This window comes from Tribolium castaneum, chromosome 1, assembly GCF_031307605.1.
Source record: "Tribolium castaneum strain GA2 chromosome 1, icTriCast1.1, whole genome shotgun sequence".
Classification (NCBI taxonomy): Eukaryota; Metazoa; Arthropoda; class Insecta; order Coleoptera; family Tenebrionidae; genus Tribolium; species Tribolium castaneum.
The window spans coordinates 24,514,511-24,534,032 of record NC_087394.1 but is presented as its reverse complement, the minus strand read 5'-3'; the positions used below and the strand labels follow the sequence as shown (position 1 = coordinate 24,534,032).

Sequence of the window (19,522 nt, the reverse complement as noted above, 5' to 3'; positions counted from 1 at the left end):
AAAATTGTTTCAGGATTTTCAGTGCGTTTGTCTTGTCTCGCGCGCGTTGCGTTTTGCCGGGAGGGTTGATCGTCACTTGTTTCCGTGTCACGTGATTTGAACATCCGTACCTGTAAGCATTCCTGTATGATAATATCCTCAACACCTGAGTCACTACAAAAGCAGGAAAAAATCACAGACTCACAGACACTTGAACCGAACGAGTCAACCTCACAGCAGCAATAACACAACATGAAAATCCATCAGGTGAACACAAACAACTGAACGTCGTCGTCGTCGTAGTAGTAAAACAATTGGTGTTCATAAATAATAATAATAATGATAATAATTGTGTAACGTGCGATCGGGCCACGCGGACAACATGACCGCTCGGGGTTTGAGCTTCAACTGTTTTGTGCATAATGTTGACAGCCAATGAGGGGCGGGCCTTAGAGGGGATAACACCCCCACCCCGAGACACCTGAATGAGTGGGGATCGGAGTGGGGATGGCGCGCGGTTGAACGATCGCGAAATAAGTTTCGAGTTGATTTTGCTTTTGAAACAATTTCATTTTTTGCAGCAGGAGTGATTCGAGTCGGATCGGCCGAGAGGAGAGCTTTTTTTCGGGTGTTAATCGGGCGGGGTGGGGGGTGGAGGTGTGGAGGTGCACAGGTGGATACATTTTTATTCATAACTAGCACAATAAAAGCTTCTTTACGATGGACGTTGGGGGCTACAACTATTAAAAATGAAAATATTGCTCAATAAAATAACGCATAAAATTAGGCGATGGATATCTACGGATTTATACGGCAGGAATGCCTTCTCACACATTTTTCACTTTTTAATTTAATTTGTATCATTGTAACTGTGCCATAAAAGACAATGAAATCAATTCACACTCAGCATTTACTTATTTGGTATAAAATATAAACAAGATTTGCGAAAGCAGGAAAATGTTTTATGCAACTCTCTTAGGTCACACTTTATCTCTTGCTTATTCAAATGTTGGATCTTCGCTCGGTTTCTCTTCAATTTTTTTAAATGTAATCATTTGACTTTCTGAACATTTTTTAGATTCTATTACACAGAAAATAAAATAAAGTACCTAATAGTATCCAGTACAGGGTGATTCAAAAGGACTCGATAGTTTCTAGAATCATGGAACTAACTCTCAAAATTGTTGTACAACCTTCCATATAGCCTTTCAAAAATAATTAATTTTTTTAATAACTAGGGACGGTCATTTTGTATGCAAATGTATATGAATATCAAAAACAAGAAAAAGGCTTAAAAATAATAAATTAAACTTGGAAAACTGTGATCAAACGTTAAAATTTTCTAAAGAGATAAAATCAGCAACATAATTTTTATAACAAGCGTTTGAAATTCCACTTAAAATCTTTCGGATAAATGGCAACCATGCGTTTGCTTCTTTTTGTTCAAATATGAACTCATATCTCACTAGTTTAGACTTTCTGTAAAAAAAATATGTTATACAATACACTATGATTTCGATTTTGTTAATAATTAACATTGTCAAAAATTACAAATACCACTTCTTTAAAGATAAAAACTAATTTTTTAGAGAAAAGAAGGTAAAGACGATGAAATCTAGCCACGAGTACCTACTGCACAGTGGCATTTTACTTTATATTTTTTTTACAACTGCATAGGTTGGTCCGAGTCAGTTTTAGTATAGTGCCGAAAGTCTTAAAAAATCTAAAAATACAAGTTTATGCTACGGGTTTGAAAGTTTGAAACAGAGTATAAGTTCAATATACACAGCTGCGTTGCAAATTGTTGATGTATTCTATTCTACTTATTAACATTCTCTATCACCATATCGATAGTTCAACCCTTTTAATTCACCGATAATACAATTTGTTTAAAACTGTTAATGCTTTTAAAAATCTCTCACAAATGTTAAATTTCATAAATTATTAATAAAAGTATAACATGACATTATCTAAAATAGAACTAAAAATATTAATATTAAACTGAATTCGCGTACAACCACATTAAATAGAAACAAGACCACATGATTTTCCCTTACAAACACAAGATTAAAATGAAAACTTTTACAATTTCAAGGAATTGTGTAATTGTTGTGCAACTTGAAGTTGATACTCATGTATAATTGAGTTAAAAGTTTTAAACGTAAAGTTTCAAGCCCAATGAATCCAAATCCAAAATTGTATCGATTTATTGTTTAATAAATAACAAAAATGCGTTCATTTTATGCAAAATGTTTTTTCAGTTTTACAATTATTTCCACAAAATTTGCCACTTAATGAGGACGTGCTCGAGTTCACTCCGATGCCTACAATTATTTGTAAACTCAAAACTTCAATCAAATAGCAATTTATATGAAAATAATTAAATAAAACAATAATAAAAACTAGAGAAAGTTTTACAATGTAGATAATTTAATTTCACCTGCGTTTTTCATTGTTAACTAATTTTATTCATGTTTTGTTTTAGTAAAACATTTTCGCAATCTTGGGGATTGTATAGTTGGTTGATTCATATTGTTAATAATCATGTGCAAAATTACCTAGCGGTTTTTATACATGAAAACCCAGCAAATGAGGCTTCAAGTCTTAAAACCCTTCAATTAAATAATTATTAACCCCTTTAATTACGTTCACGTTATAATATAAACGAGTCCCTCGTACAGAAACACCGGTATTTGCCTTATTCATGCCGCCATATCGAACGAATCTCGAGTATGTAACTCATCTATAGCCATATAAATATTTTACCATCAGGTATCTGTGCTGTTAGTTATTGCCACTCCGGCAGTACACGAGTCCACAATGCTATTATTTACGGAATACAGAATTCTTTACATTTTCTATACACTCGTAAAGATATACAACTTGCTCGCTTTGAATTCCACCATGCTGCCGAGCCGTGTTCCAGGCCTCAATGTCGCCTCGTTTGTCGCGCCAACTTTACACTGTGTTCGAGCAAATGTCCCCCAGAAAAAAAAATCACCAACTCCGAGATGACTTTGTTTATGCTAATCAGTGGTCGATTAAACTTTAAAGACTGCGGGCCTATTGTTCGCACAGACTGGGGCTCCTGACCACTTTATCATTTTTTAAAAATTTTGTTTCGTTTTATTAATCCTGTCACGTGTCGTACCGTCACACGTGCTCCCTTTCGAAAAAACCCTGCCCTGTAAGAAAGTGACGCCGCACGACGTCGACGCTCCGAACTACTCGAGACGCTGCTATTTTTTCCTGCTGGACATCTAGTGTGTAGTAGTAGAGGTAGTTTCCAAGTGTGGAAGTAAGGAGGGCGTCGCGACGCACGTTCCCTTCACCTCTCCACTATTGTTCCCTATCACACACACGGAGGCGATCGTTCTAAAACCGTCCTTACGTAAATAATTGCTTTCCTAACGATCAATTGTGTTCCTGTAATTTATTATAGATTAAAAATCATAAAACGACGAGCGTAATTTGCGTGTGTGTGTGTGTATAACATTGATTAATGCCGCGAGTGTGTGCCTGTGTCAAGTCTGATTTCTATTTAACCATAATCAAGGCGCCTCGAATCGATAGGCACGAGGAAAAATTAATTATTCTAATTGTTGTCGTGAATAAGTAAAGTCTGTCTCGGTGTGATTATTTTTCCCTACAGCTAGCTCGTCGTGTGGTCGTTTTAAAAATGAACGAGGTGGAGAGAGGAGGCGGCGAAAACAACTAACGAATGTAAATTACCGGTGTAATTGCCGGAACAAGTATTAATTAATTAAACAAAGAACTGTAAACACGCTGTGAAATTATGACAAAACACCGGCATTAGGTCCGTAATCCAATTAGAATTGTTGCTTGGGAGAGGAACGTTTTTACTTTTGTGCCGGCAAGGGAAATATCTGATTCGAAACGGCGACGGACCGTGCCATCTTTACACACCCAAGGTGTTCATTACAGATTTATTTATTTATGGTAATGAGGAGGTAATTACCCGTGGTCTTAACAAATACGGCCATTTGTTCCGCCGTATAAGATGGAAAGGGACCGCTTCCTTCATTAAGTGATTGTTTGCCCAACACCGAACGATTTGAGCAGACTTATTACCTCTATTTGATTAACATAAAACCACCACTTGACCACGTTAAAAAACACCAAAAAACTTAATAAGCCACGCCATTTTGACATTTTTTATTGATTTAAATTTCGGATGTTTAAGACTTGAGATATCTTCCCTCATTTCTCTTGTGCAGCTTCCGCGAGAATATAATGCCTATCGCAGCCGAAAGCTACGTCATAATAACGAATTGTATAGAGAATAGTGGATTTATTTCATATTTTAATTCGTTTGAGGTAAAAAAATCAAACTCTAGAAATAAAAATGTACTTCTGAACACAATGTGTACGAGATTCCATCGCAAAAGAACAAAGCAAAATCCCTTATCTGTTTAATCGCAGGCGGCATAAATCGCGTTCAGTGCTGCCAAATTTGCCTAAAATCCATAAATTAGCATCAGAAATGGTGCCAACTGATTAACATAAAATAATGCGAGTGCAACTAGTCCTCCACTTGATGATTTATTCCTGACATCACATGAATTTGAATTCTTCCCTGTGACGGGGAAAAGTCAAATCCTTTTCGAATCGATCGTGCAGAAATCACCCCTGTTTTAGCGCAAGGAAAAGAATAGCGACATATGCAATACTTCTTCCGGTGTGTATCCGGAAGTGTCAGTTCATCGACCGGTTGAGCTTTTCCTCGGAAAAAATTCTAATTACCCAAAGCTTTCGAGCTTTCCGCATATGAAACGAGGGTTAAAATTGTTCAAGGAACGAGGCCACGAGATCATTCTTTGAATTCATCTCGTCGACAAAGCGCCTGTATGCAAATCAAGGCGGCGGCTATGTAAAAAATCTATCACCGAATACTTCCGAATCGCACCGAACTACACACTTACAGACAAGAAATGGAATACTTATTGATTTTGAATTCTACTTAGCGAGTCTTAGGTGACAGTTTTCTGGCGTTTTGTCCCTGGATGACCTTGAGAGCGAGCTTAATTCGAGCTTTGTAATTCGACCAATTGCGCGAGAGGGTGCAAAGCTCCTCATTTAGGGCGTGTCTGGATCGAGGATGCTGGTAATTTCCCAGTTTGCATGTTAAGAGCTTAATTTGCATGTAAAGCTCGCCTCAAACAATGTCTCCATTAATTCGGTAATGAGCCGACTCTCGGTGCTTCCCCCGCGCTAATTACAACTAAGTGAAATGAAGACTTTGAGGGCGAAGCTCGATCGATAAAAGATGCAATATTGAAAGTGGAGAGGAGCTTCGCATTTTTATAGTTTTGTACGACACTCTCATATTTTACGAAATCGTCAAGTGGATCATCCGAATTGTTTTATCGCAAGTTTAACTTTTGCACAAAAGCAGGTAGAAAATGGGAGAGCTTTGAGCTTTTAATTGCTGACAAGCTTTGCACGTTTTATCCTGTCCTTGTAGTGCCATTGACAACAACACAAGGTCGGCTTATCTCAATTCAAACCGTCTTATCACGACCTAATTGCGAAGGTACGATTCAACCCTCTGTGTAAAAATTTCGCGCAACTTTTATGATGAAAACTGCCAGTTTTTTCACAACTGTCATAAATTTCACCTGTCAGAGTACAAAAATTTACGAGCCAACGTTTAATTTCATCGGAGACTCGGGGGTGGATTTTAAACAAACTCGCAATTAAAGCGATGAAAAAATCGTTCACAATTCGTCGCTGGTGAAAAGACAATAGCACCATTTTGTTTGTCTTTCGTTGCTTTATTATGATGTAATTGATAAATAATACATCAAGTGGATGGGTCTCTGCTTAGCCATCCATGACAGTGCGCTGCGAAAAACTGCTTTTTTCGTCGGTCTGCTATTTTGTTATTCGCCATTGTCGAGAGATACTGTATGAAATATTGCGATGGTGTAGGTCTTATGAGCTCCGCTTTTTCCATAACTGGTATTTAACTCGCAGACTTATTATCGGCTCGTACTTAAAACTGGTGGAAAACTTTCTTTCAGTCGTCGTTATTTATATGTGTTATGACAATCGGACGCTTTTTCTACGACTACTCTTTCAGACTCGGAACGACGAGAAATCCTATTACCATTCACGGAAAGGCAATTAGATTTTTAAAGACGCGGAATCGCACCACAAGATGTCGTAAAATTATTATTCTTATGGGAGGATGATCCAATTTGAGTGCCGAGGGAGATGCAACCGATTTTATAATTACCCACTTCGCAACCAAGGACAACAAAATAAAAAACTCTTTTAAGCAACCAATGTTTTTTTATTTTTATAGAATACTCTTCTATTCGATTCGCATTTGCGTCATTGTAGTGTATTTAGTTTGTAAATACCATTAAAAAAGGGAAGACTTTTCAGAATTTCTAAAGTATATTTAAAAGTATATCGATTAATAAAAGCAAAGCAGGAATTGAAAATTTATTTTTGATTAGTATTAATTAATTTCTTGATTCATTTGCTGTGATATCTCATATTGGGTAATAACAAGAGATTTGAAATAAATATACATAGGTAGACACTATAATTTTAGGCAAAAAATCAAATGTTATAAAAAACACATATTTCCTACAACGTAAAACGATCCGTAGAACTCGTCTATTCGAAAAAATGGAAGTATTTTGACATAATATCGTTTGGCGTTGAGCAAATTTATTTTAGCCGGATGAGTGATCTTTTTTCTAAGATGGTAATTAAAGGAGCTTTACAAAGATAATAAACGTAATGGAGTTACGTCTATTAGTTCCGGAGTTATTTACCGATAAATGGTCTAGGTACTGGAAATCAACCAAAGCCTCCACAAAATTCGAAAAAATCAAAGGTTTTGAAATCGAACTTATTGACTTTGTCTTGCACTGTTAAGAAGTTTAGACGGTTCTAAAACCATAGAAAAGTCTAAAAAATTTAGCTACTGCGAGTTTATTATTTTTTTAATTTTACCGACTTCTTCGGTAATCCAAATAATTATTATTTACTAATTCGATGTGACTCGTTTGAGTCGTTCGTATTCTTTGCTACTCTCAATTTTTTCAAAATTGCTTCAGAAATGCGTAGTTCAAAGAGGAAACACACCACCTTGATATTACCAAAAATCATAAATATTGAAAAAATTATCGAGTGGTTTAAACGGCAGTGTCTTAGGTAACTTATATAGAGTAGGAATGGCTACTGTTGAAAATCATCTAGCAACTTTTTAATCAACGAAAAATTAAGCACAAAAATTACAAATTATTTTCATAAAGGATAAGTACTCGTACTTCATTATAAGGAGCTTAGTCCAATTAGAGGAACAGGATAAATAAAACAAAATGTTTCATTCAACTAGTTTCGTTTCTTTTTGAACATCATCAGGATTGCTACATAAAACAGAAAGTTTGGAGTAAAAGTTTTTTAATTGTCCTCTCTTTTTTGTGTAGCGATCCTGATGATGTTCAATACGAAACGAAACTAGTCGATTAAAACACTATCTTTTATTTATTCTGTCCCTGTAATTGATTAATATATATTGTAATTATTTCAAGGGAGTTATAATTTTTCTATATTAATTTAGTATTTTTTATACTTATGTACTTATTAAAACTTACTATTGTTACTATTGTTATTACTTGTTTAAACGTATTACGTAAATAAAACTTTAAAATGCACAAAAGTCCCAGATACTGCAAGTATACTCAGTAAACCGAATTTTTTGATAGTCCGAATTACCTTGGTTAACGAGGTATTACTGTGCTACTATAAAATCCACAATATTATCTTAGGCAAAAAATTTCAAAATTTAAATGTTAAAAAAAACTAAGTAGTACGTAAGATGAACCGTAGAAATCGCTGGAACAAACATATGACTCTAAAATTTTTAGTTTTCGAGTTATGAATTTTTTTTAGTAAAAAAATAAATTACCTATCTGTGAAATGACTCTGCACTTGTATGCAAAAATTAAAAATTTCTAATAGGATGTAACAGGCAATTTTTTATTTATTGAAAAACAGATTCCTATAAATAATACCAGGTAGGTCAAAGAGGACTTATTTATTATTCTTATTCAATTTTTTTTAAATGGGCATAAAATTATATGCCTAGTATTTGCAAAATAATTTTGAGAAATGTCTTTTGCAATTTCAAAAATTCATTAGGGATTTTCCTGGTTTAGGAAAAGAGTGTCGTGTGATAATGGAATACCTTGTGTGGTAACGTACGTAAAAATTCTTCAGTGAATGGGAGTCGATGATGGCGAGAAGTTCAATCGACATTTTCTCCTACCTGTAACAAAGAAAGTTGATTAAAAATTAAAGTCATCGCTTTTAGCGCTCGTAATTTATTATTTATTATAATTTGATAATTAGTTTTGACAATTTCCTCGGCGATAAGGCTGGTGTAGTTTATTCAAATGAGTCCGATTAGACAATGGTTTGAAATAAATTAATTACCATTTTAACGGTTGTTGAAAGTGTAATTGATGAACGATCCACTAAATTAATGAATAAATAATATATCAATAGGTGATGTTTGTAGAGAACTTGGGATATAAAAGTGCCACTTGACAACACCAGACTACAATCAACTCATATATTATCAAGAGCAGCACAATGACGGCTAATTAGAAACTGATATTATTAATGATGAATAATTCAAAAGCCCCCAATCGTCGCAATGTCATTCATAACTCCGCGTTGTTTGCAATTAAGCCCTCGCCGACACGCCGACCAACCCCTTTCAATTAATCAGTGCTTAAACGTCGCTTTAAAATTCTCCAAGAAAACACCCCCGAGCATAAAAAGCCACCAGGGCTGTGATTATCTCGTCGCAGTTTTAAATCTTTCATTAACACCCCTTTTCGTAATAAACGTCAATTAGAAGCTAAGTAATTATATATTTAACGGAGCTCTCGCGAGGGTCGGCCCCAGTTTGCATAATGGACCAGCAGCGAAAGGGGTAATTAAGGGGATGCTCGCTATTAATTAACGACGACCTGTTGCTGCGGATGCCTCTGGTTGTTTTAGGGTGTCATAAGCCGCGAGGGGCCCGCGCCCGCCAACGGGACGTTTTAATTAATCAGCGCAAAATCGCAAGATTAAATCATCTCATTTATAATTTCGGATCCTCGACGAGGGCTAAAATATCGGCCATTTGCCGTGACAATGACGAAATTTGGAGAGAAAGTGCGGATTGAATGTGTGATTAAGTTAAGCGAGGAATTAAAAGGCTCAGTTTTAGTGGAGTGAAGCGACTGAAATTGATCCTTGGACGGTGAAAGAGCGGTCAACCTAAGGCGTTATCAGCACTCCGGGTATTGTGCTCGTCTAAATGTCCGTTTTACACCGGCGATTCGCTCACGGAAAAACATTACACACATACGACGGGAATTAAGCCGATCGGAAAATTCGAAGGGAATTAATTAAATGATGATGGGGATGGGGAACACCGAGACCAATATGCAATTTTCTTAAAAGGGTCCACGTTTAAAGTGCGTCAGACTAAATTAGTTCCGATGGAAATTAAACTCGGCAAAAATTACCAGAGACGGGATTTTTGCATTAAAATATTAGGCTACCAACTCGCATAAATCAGAGCTTTCGACCAACAATAGGACCCTACGTTGCGGATTTGCGGCATTTACTGAATAATTAGACATGGGGCAGATGGCCAGATTTGGACACAAACACCCAAGCTGATTGCAACAACAGAACGTTATTTCTTCAAAAATTTACATGCAACCCATCATTATCTGGTTCCTGTGATTAAAGAGCTAACCTTATTTTGCAAATTTTGCAGGTACTGTGAGATAATGAGCTTCATTTCCTTACCTTATGCATAAGTAACTATTGTGAAAGAGGATTTGCAGAGCTGAATAAAAATTAGTCTTTACAATAGGATGATTTGCTGATATTAGAATTTCATTCTTTACAAAAATGCGTTACACAAAGGACGCCGTGTTTATTTACCAATATACTACTTTACAATCAAATTGGTCTTGAATGTGGTCGTATGTATTTTTTTCCACCCATTTTATTATACAAAGCGCTACTAAATACCTTATTTTCTTATATTTCCTTGCAATAAATGTTTATTAATATAACATTAGAAATAAATAGGAATATTGGATACAGGGCGCTCAAAAACTGGCGCCCAACTCAGTGGTACGTTGTTGAGAATCATGTAAATTACGGGAAAAATCTTTAAAAAATTCATATCATATTTTAAAAAATCTGGAGCTGCAAACTAATTTTGTTAACTTCTTCAGTTTTCATTATTTTTTAATGTTTTTATGTTTCACATTAAATAATCGTTCCCTAACAAAACGATGAATAATTATTTCTAATTTACTATCAGACTCTAGTAGTTCTTTGAATTAAAAATAAATTAAGATCATGGGAAAAACACAATTTGTACATGTGTCACGAATTATTTCCTAGGAAATAATTTATTTTTATTCTTGATCAAATTCTAGTGCGATCTCGACTATTTAACAACGTTGCCACATATCATTTATTTAATATTTTTTATTTATGAATAACTTTAATACGTACAAGAAATTTTTTACTATTATTACCTTGATAAGAAAGCAATTCTCTACCACACACGATTGAGTTGGTGCGCCGGTTATTGAACACTCTGTATAAATAATTATTTAATAAAGTAATTTGTTTATGAAGGCAATCATTGACAATTAATCGATTTTATTTAAAGCTTGAAGAGCGAAACCGAGACCTACTTAGAACGTCGTTTTCAGACAGTATATAACGATTTTAGCTTTAATGAGGCGAGTGTTTTCAATTAAACTGGTGCTTAAATATTCGTTTTTGGCGTCAGAATAAAGCAACTTTAGGTTTTCGATGTCAAGTTTTGACATTTTTAAGCAAGGAGTCGTCTAAAAACAACTGATTTCACCATAAGTGGTGCACATATTTTAGTTTTTAGACCCAAAATAAACCGATTTCATATTTTCTACAGCGCGTTCTACAACAAGAAATCGTCAAAAATCAATGTATTTCAACTAAACTAATAATTGAATTGCCATTAATAGTTGAGTTGAGTGACGTAATTTTTGCATTTCTTCAAGGGTTGCAGGACTTTTTTTATAAATCATGTCTAAAAACGGGCTGCCAGAAGCCACGGAAATTGTACGTCAACGGGCCCTTCTATTAGGACTATTTTATACACACTTTTATGAGTTATAAAGCGTTTTTTAAGACCCAGAAGCCTTACAAAACAAGAATTAAATTTTTAAACGTTACAAAAAGAGAGAATTATTGAAAAAATTGGCATTAATGACGTTCAAGAATGTCACTTAAAAAACTCGTCAACAAAAGAATATACTCTATTTATTAATCGAAATATGCAGATTTATAGTGTTAGTTGAAAACAAACGATGCTTAAAACAAGAATTATTAATAGTTGATGTATTTGTGGACACTGGGAATAGTACTTGAATAATTGAAAAAAAAAATGGATAGTTTTACGATTTATTCATGGTTTTAGTTAAAAGTGACGTAACGTTTCGACATCGGCCGTTCCCATCCTCAGACATAATTACAAAATGTTTTGGGAAAGAATTAATGAAATTAATTAAATTAAATTAATCAATTAATTAAAATTTATTATAAGAAATTGTGGAAAAATTCTAAAAAAAACACATGCATAGAAAAAAATACAGAGTAATAGGAAACGTTGATTTCTGTATAATTTTATTATTTTTGGAGATACAGTAAATCTCTAGCAGGCTCACCTATAATTATGAATTATGCACATTAACATTTTATTTTTGTTTTTTTTGGGTCACAAAGGGCACTCTGCTGCTCACATACCTTACATTCAAACCTCATTCTTTTCTCGATTTATTTTTTACCTTATTTGCATATGCTTATTTTGCAACTTTTACTCGCTCATTAATTTCGCTTAATTTCACATTCAGGCAAATAAATTTCGCTCGCTATCCCAGTTTTGATTTCTAGTTATCGTCTCAAATTATTTTCGCAGTATCTTCACAATTTAATCATACAATTAAATCATACAGCAATCTCCGAGCAAAATCTTTGAAATTATTGCCAGTTTGAAGCATCAAAGTTTTTTTTTCGCTCAAATTAAAATATTAATATTGAAGCAAGTCGAGCTGTTTTTATAACCGGAGAAGCGCTTAGAGTAAACAATAATTTAGCATTTTTTCCCTTTTTCCGCGTTTCCGGTTGGAGATTTTCTGAAAGTAAAGCGATTATCAAATTTTTCGTCGATCACGGTCGTACCACTCCCACGAATCTCGTCTCAGTGCCCGGCAATTAAATGAAATAATCGTTTAATTGCTTTGTTTACGTCTCCGGGGGCATCCGTCGTGCATGTCAAGATGCAAATGCTATAATTAACCAAATACCACCACCATTACGCCCAGATACCAGCCTAGATTAGATGTAATCTCACATATGATGCGACCCAACACCCTGAGCAAGCTCGAACTGAAGAATTTTGTAAGAGGAATTGATTTTCCAAGTGGCGACCCCATTATAAGCTAATTACTGTCTCTTCTTTGTAAAAAGACGCATCATTAGCTCCCTCTCAATTTTTCTATTTGCAAAACAATTTTAAATAATTGATTGATTACGCCATAATCACTTTATAATGAAACTCATTAAGTCCCCCACTTAATAATTCACCAATTTTCAAAGACAGAAAAATTTCAATATTTAATAGCCGCGGCTAGTCGGATGCACCATTTCGGAAGTCCGCTCGCGTCGATAGTGAGCCCGTACTAGCAATCAGCGTAATGAATGATCGGAGCTTAATTAATGAATCTGTCTTGCTAATCTCTTAGATGGAACAGTCGTGCAGACTGGATTGGCCCACGAAACGTTCAGATTGATAATGTGATTAATTTTTATATGGGAGGAAGTGTATGGGATTTCGATTTTTTAATAAATTGGATTGTTATGAGGTTTCGTAACGACATCACGGGTATTATTGGACGAGTTTATGTAAGTGAAATCCGTGTGTGATGTGTGTAATTAGTGCTTCGGCTATTTGTCATTGGATTATATTTAACTCACTAATTAGCTTTGCTGAGGAATAATAATTAGACGGGCCTGTGGAGATGACGGCATTTTTAAATGACTCGGAATTTGATCGCATCAAAGGCGAAGATTTACGACCAAGATGGATTTGGAAATTCATGATTTTTTCGAATAAATGAGGAAATGATGGGAAATTACGAAACATGCTGCGATTGGCTCTGTTTGATATTTCAACTCAATTATCGTTACACGAAGTGACAAAAACACATTTGTAAGTGTTAAATTACCTGTTTACACAAAACAGAAGAACTGTTTACACACATGTGAAGTAGTACGTACGATAAAGTTTGTTTAACATAATTTCAGGAAGGTTGTAACACATGGTGGAAAAACTCTTTGTTTGCAGATTTGTTTTGCATTTAATCGAATAACTTGTACGAAGTGAGGGAGTAATTAATTTCAAGACAGTTGGAAGCTTCACGTGTTTTATTTTTTGCTCCTCAACATCCGGAAAAATGTACTGTCCTTACTTCCGGATCTTGACCCGTTATTCCAGAACTACTTATCCCAGCAGAATGATTCTTTCATATGGAGAATTCTTTCAGCATTATAAGCAAGAAAAGCGCCTTTTCTCAAAAAATGTGATTATAAGCTAAACAAAAGAATACAGACTGAACCAAAAATAGGTAACGCCAAAAAATTTTTCAAAAAAGTCGATTTTATTTTTGCAAATGCTAGTTTGACTCCATAAAACATTTTTTAATCAAGATATTATTTTTAATTTTTTGAAGCAACAACCGACATTTTTGTTTACTGTTTTTGATAGTACATTCCTTTAACTTTTTGGCAGTAGTGAAAAAAATAAATAAATTTTAAAAATCAAAAAAAATTAAGTACACAAAAAACTTTATCTTTTTGTTCTTAGCTTATTTTGAAAAGGGTGATGCTTTTTAAGTATGTACATTATTATGTATTCTAAACAGTGGTAGGAAAACAATTAACATAGAACCTAAACACACAAATAAGCAAGTAAAATAAGGCAAAAATAAAAAAATATAATTTTCTAATTTGTTTAATAACATTTTAAGTTTTTTTAATTTTAATGTTTTTAAATTTTATCTTATTTTTTAAGTTTTTATAATTACCAGAAAGATAATGGAGTGTATTATCCAAAACAGTAGGTAAAAAAATATTGGCTGACATTAAAAAAATTAAAAGTTACGTCATAAATGTTGGAGTAATGCAAAATATAGCATTTATAAAAATAAAATCGGTCTGTTGGAAGATTTTATTGAAAATGATTTTTGTGCGTTACTTTTGGTTTAGTTTTATTTTATAAAAACTTAAACAATTTCTGATTTTTTTTCTCAAAAGATTCTCAGAGTTCCCCTGAAAATTTTATAGATTTGTACCCTATGGTGGTGTACTACATACTAGTAAAAATACAAAAAACTGTAACTACCAATATTTTTTTGTGAATCTGTTTTTTACACCGTGAAATGGCTATTAAAAATTTAAGGACTTTTGTAAAAAAAGTTTTCAATCAATTTAAAAAATGTTGTACAATTTTCCAATTTTTGAACACTTATTGTCTCGCGTTATGGATTGATTAAAACCTATTTTTTCTAGAATCATTTTTTAATTTGATAGAACATGACAGTAAGCATAGGCAAGAAAAACGTTCATATAATTTGTATATTTAGACCGTTACTTACATTCAAAAATACAGCACAAATCTTGAAAGTATGAACACAAGAAGTTCAAACCTGTTCAATCTTCTCCATCTGTTCATATTATCAAGAGATTATAGAACGTAAAGGCGTTGTTTTGAAATATTGTTTAATAAAACAACAAAAATAAATTAACAAAATACGAAGCAATTTCTGTCTGATCTACTTTTACGGAAGCATTTAGTAATATGGTTGTTTCATACATATTTTTAAAGCAACAAATAGTATGTACAAGCTGCGTTAAAATGATTTTATGTAGTCGCCCGAGGCGACTTGATCATTTGAACCACTCGAAGAACAAGTCGACGCGAATTTTCACTAATAATAAAATAAATAACTAAATGAAAAAAGGAAAGGATTTCTAGAAGCCTGTAAATTGTAGCTGTACTTTTTAAATAATTACTATAAATATTACATGTTCATGTTATCGCGTCTACTAAGACTGTTCACACAACATTGTTCATACCAGGGCATCGTTCACATAAACGATAGTTCACACTAGCGCGAATGCAATATAATTAAAAAAAATTGCTGGTCCACGCACATTTTCATATTAACATACATTCAAACATACAACAAAGATTTAAAAAAGGCTAATATTTTATTGATGAAAACTCAGTGAATGCTTTCTAGGATTCAAATTTTTGCAAAATAATATAAACCATGCGCTTTTGAAAGGCCTTCTGTTGTCACTGAGTATTAGATAAATGAATCATTAATCTTACAATTAGTAATTAATTACAGAGATTTTGTTCTTTAGAGCAACTTCAAATAGACCAAAGCCGGAAGTTTGACTGAATCTTTTGCGGTGTATTTTTTTCGAACCCTTTGTGTGTGCAATGTCACGTGTTGCGTAGGTCAGTTCCGATTTTGTGTTAGTGTGTGGTGTATAGTCGATGCCACAATTGCCTTGCCGCTCCTCGGTCCGATCTCCACCACACTAATTTAAGAATGACGTCACGACTCATTACGTATGCCAACGTGGAGTAATCATTAGGGTATTGATTGAAGTTTTTTACCCCTCTAGACAGAAAAGGGTGGTATACGCGTGCGCCGAATTTAGTCACGAATCTAAAGAATTAATGGTTTTTCAATTTCGGTGACACTTATACAAAGCATCGGCGGCACAGATTGATCTCGTTATCAGCGATGGAAGCACCACCCCCTTATCTATAGTCCGGTGCATGCCCACATGACGACATTGTTTAATAAATTATTTCAACGACAGTTAATGTGTTAGACACAATACGCGCGCGGTTTATTGTCCGGGACGAAGAAAGAAACGGAACGGCGATTATTCAACAAGAAATTTAATAAAACATGAAAGTACTAAAATTACTTTTTAATAATATGTATGTCGAGCTGCGCTACGTCTGTCAACGTACTTGTTTAACTGTAATCCAAACTTTTAAAAAAACAAACAATGTAATTTGAAGAGGAAAACGATTATTACAGAGTACAGCACAGACCAAGTGTATTTAATATTTAATTACAATTAATTTCGTCTAATTATATGTACATTGCTCAGGTTCCTGGCCACTAGAGCGTGCCATATGTGTTTATTTCACAGCGCTGCGAAAACATTTAGACCCTGAAAGTCGACGGCGTCTCAAAAACAAAAAAATTCAAAAACTTCGGCCGTTATAATGACTTGATTCAAGATCACGTGACGTAATATCATTAACGTCTTCATAAAATACGACGTGCAGCTTTTTTGCACGCGGATTCTGCATAAAACTTGTAATAAGGACATCATGCGCTGAGAAACATCACTTTCAAACGCACACGATGCAAAAACCGTACCAAAGGCGATCCCCGTGTGACGCCGAAACCTACATGCAATTACAACAAAAACTCAAAGGTTTCCTCATATCCTTTCATCTCACCTGATGCAAAACGCTCAAAAACAAACATTAATCCATAATTACTGGCGCAAATTATCCTGATACCATCTGATTTATTTTGGCGAAACAGACGAGGCCCAAACGATGCTCCCTGGGTGACGCTCGTCTGCAAACTGAAAATTTCCAAATTTTCAGGCTACGGCCGCGCTTCTTGGCCTGAAATTCGTGAAAGCTCTCCTTCTCCGACGTTGATCAATTAAAATGCGGCGCGTTGTTGCCGCACTTGGCGAATTACGTTCGTATGTGTAAAAAATGATGGATTAAGCAGCGTTTTTCCCTTAAAGGGGATGTTGTCCAGGTCCGTATTAATCGAGGGTCGAGCGTTTAATTGTCGGCGGCTCGTCTGTGCGGCTTTATGTTTTAAAAACACGAGAACGTCGCTTATCGATCGGCGGTGGCGGTGAAAAAAGCGAGCGTCGCGGTGCTAAGTGCGAGTGTGGCATGCACGCCATCTTAGCAAACCGCAATTAAAACCGTCCCCGCCGCCGCCCCTCACCTGCCACCGCCGCCGCCGTTGCCGCCGCCGCCACCGCACTATCACAAGACTGCGGCAAATGCACACCGGGTGCGTTTAGAGCAAACCAAGACTTGGGGAATTTGTCGTTGGGGTACGTGGAGGAATTGTAATTTGTAATGTAATTCACGGTGAAAACTTGAAAAAACTGAGAGGGAACAAGGGATGCGCGAGAGGGAAAGAGAGGGAGAAGTTAAGTGAGTTTGTATCTTTCTTGGTTATTTCGTTCTAAAGACAACGGGGTTTAAGAGTAGTGGACTCTACACAGCCAGCTCATTATAATCCAGTTGGATCAAATTATGGCGATGCTCGAGCTTTTTCCACATTTCAAAAATACTAAATACTGGATTAAAGGCAAATCTAAACTTATTTTTTCCAAACAAGGGAAACACGCAAAAAAATTCACAGGGACCCAAAATATTCCCATTCACATTTTCATAGAATGGAAGAGATCGATTTAATTATTGCCAATAATTGGTGCGGTTGAAGAAGTAAAAAATCAAGGCGACAGCCGAGCTATTTCCAGCACTAACAACTATTTCAACCATTTAATATTACAAGAAATTCTGCGTAATTTGAACAAACAAAATTACCTCCTTCTCTAGCTCCTTGATGATATCTACTGGACAAAAAATTCTGATGTTTTCTCTCAAAAGTAATAAATACCTTAACATAGTCAAAAAAATTGGCTATCTATTATGTTCTTTTAACGCTGACCCAAAGTCTATTTGCAATAATTTTTTTCACCTTACCAGAAGAAAATATCGCAAAACAAGCAAATGTTAAACAGGTCAAAGCACGTCGAGTTCGATAGAATTTGATTTTTTTTGACAAAATTTTGCAAAATAAGTTTCCCTTAAACAACAGATAAATCTGATGGAAACAAAATACCATTTCAAACTCTATTTGTGATTTTAGGACGTTCAAGCGAATTATACGAAATAAGGGTCGCTTTTACAATCGTCGGACAATTTTATCATGGGTTTAAATTTTAAAAAATACATTGTTGTAACTATTGTAATTAAAGATTGTTTGGTTTAATTGAGCAAAAATTCGCGAAATTTGCACTTATTTTCGATTTGTGAACGAGCTGAATCTGAGAAACAGATCACAATAATTTTCGTCATTTTTATTGAAAAAACCTATATGTTTTACTTTTTTTAGAGGGATATTTCGTAAAATATGTGAGTTTTTAGTTCAAAATAACGTCATTTTTTAAATAATTAAAATGAGCCACATCACTAGATATAAAAAAGAATATCAATTTCGTTGTAATTATGGCAAAATTTTACGGTTAAAAAAATATAAACCCGACAAAGGCCGAAATAACATCATTCTCAATGTTCCCTTGTAATTTTTGGACTGTTTTATAAGGTTTATGTGAAATAATTTGGCTGAACAACAAGCAATAAAGCTCGAAAAAAGAAAAAAAATATCGGTCTATTTGAGTAAATTTGTTTAATTTAAACCTTAAACACGAAAAAGGCAAAACTTATGACATATACTAATTACGTTATTTTGTGCTATTTGGGAACAATGCCGCAAAAAATTGACTAATAATAAAAGATCATAAACTCTAAAGCACGTAATTTCTAACGTAATTAGGTCATTTTAGTGTGTGATTTTTTGGTTGTTTTAATTAGATCTTTCTAAACAGGCCAGAAGATTACCAATTTTAAATTAATTTAGTAGGTTTTTGAAAAAATCCGCAGGATAGTTAAGTCCCTCTTGAAAACGGCCAAAACATTCTTTTTCAAACCTAATTTGTAGTGTTTTAGCCTGTTTTTTTAATAGTGAAATTTAAGGTAACACGGATTCTTTTTTACACAGAAATCAAATATTTGTGACTTATTTCACCCTAAATAAATGCAAATGTGACGTTGCTAGCATCACGATAGAAAAGTTTATTTTTTTATTTTTTAGTCAACCAGAAATTACTTCTGTCTACATTTTTACATACTTGGGTATAGGTACGAGAAGGTACATACTTTTTTCAAGGACAAGGCCCATTCTTTTCTGAACAAATCCAACTAAAGTATCGAATAGACTTCTAGTTCTCTATAGCTTTGAAAGCTTCTTCGTTGTTTTAGCGTTTACTCCCACCAATTATTTTAAGTTTGTCGAAATTTTTGGTATAATGATTTTTCATAATTAATTAATCTTTTACTAAAATCTAAAAATCTACCATAAGGTAGTCCTTAATTCCCTTCAATCAGTTTTCTTCAGTCATTCAACTTATTCCTTCTTGTACATTGTTTCAGAGTTTCCCGGAACCAAAACTAAACGTGTTTTTTGTGGTTTTTTGCAATTTGTTCGAATTTCTACTTTTTTACTCATTTTTATAAGGG

At 34.4% G+C, this 19,522-nt stretch overlaps 1 protein-coding gene across 8 annotated transcripts in view; it reads right to left on the bottom strand.

Annotated features, from left to right (window-relative positions):
* Window positions 1–19,522, bottom strand: part of zfh2 (Zn finger homeodomain 2) — an 84,892-nt gene that overhangs the window by 43,784 nt on the left and 21,586 nt on the right. For 3 of the 8 annotated variants that reach the window (XM_008193186.3, XM_008193188.3, XM_008193189.3), the window contains exon 1: window positions 111–403. The exons of 1 other annotated variant lie outside the window; for it this stretch is intronic. The gene's annotated coding sequence lies outside the window, so the exon portion shown is untranslated. Of the gene's footprint in view, window positions 1–110; window positions 404–8,206; window positions 8,288–19,522 lie in introns of those variants that run through there. 4 more of the 8 variants (XM_064357351.1, XM_015978540.2, XM_064357353.1 and 1 more) reach the window with 2 other exon arrangements.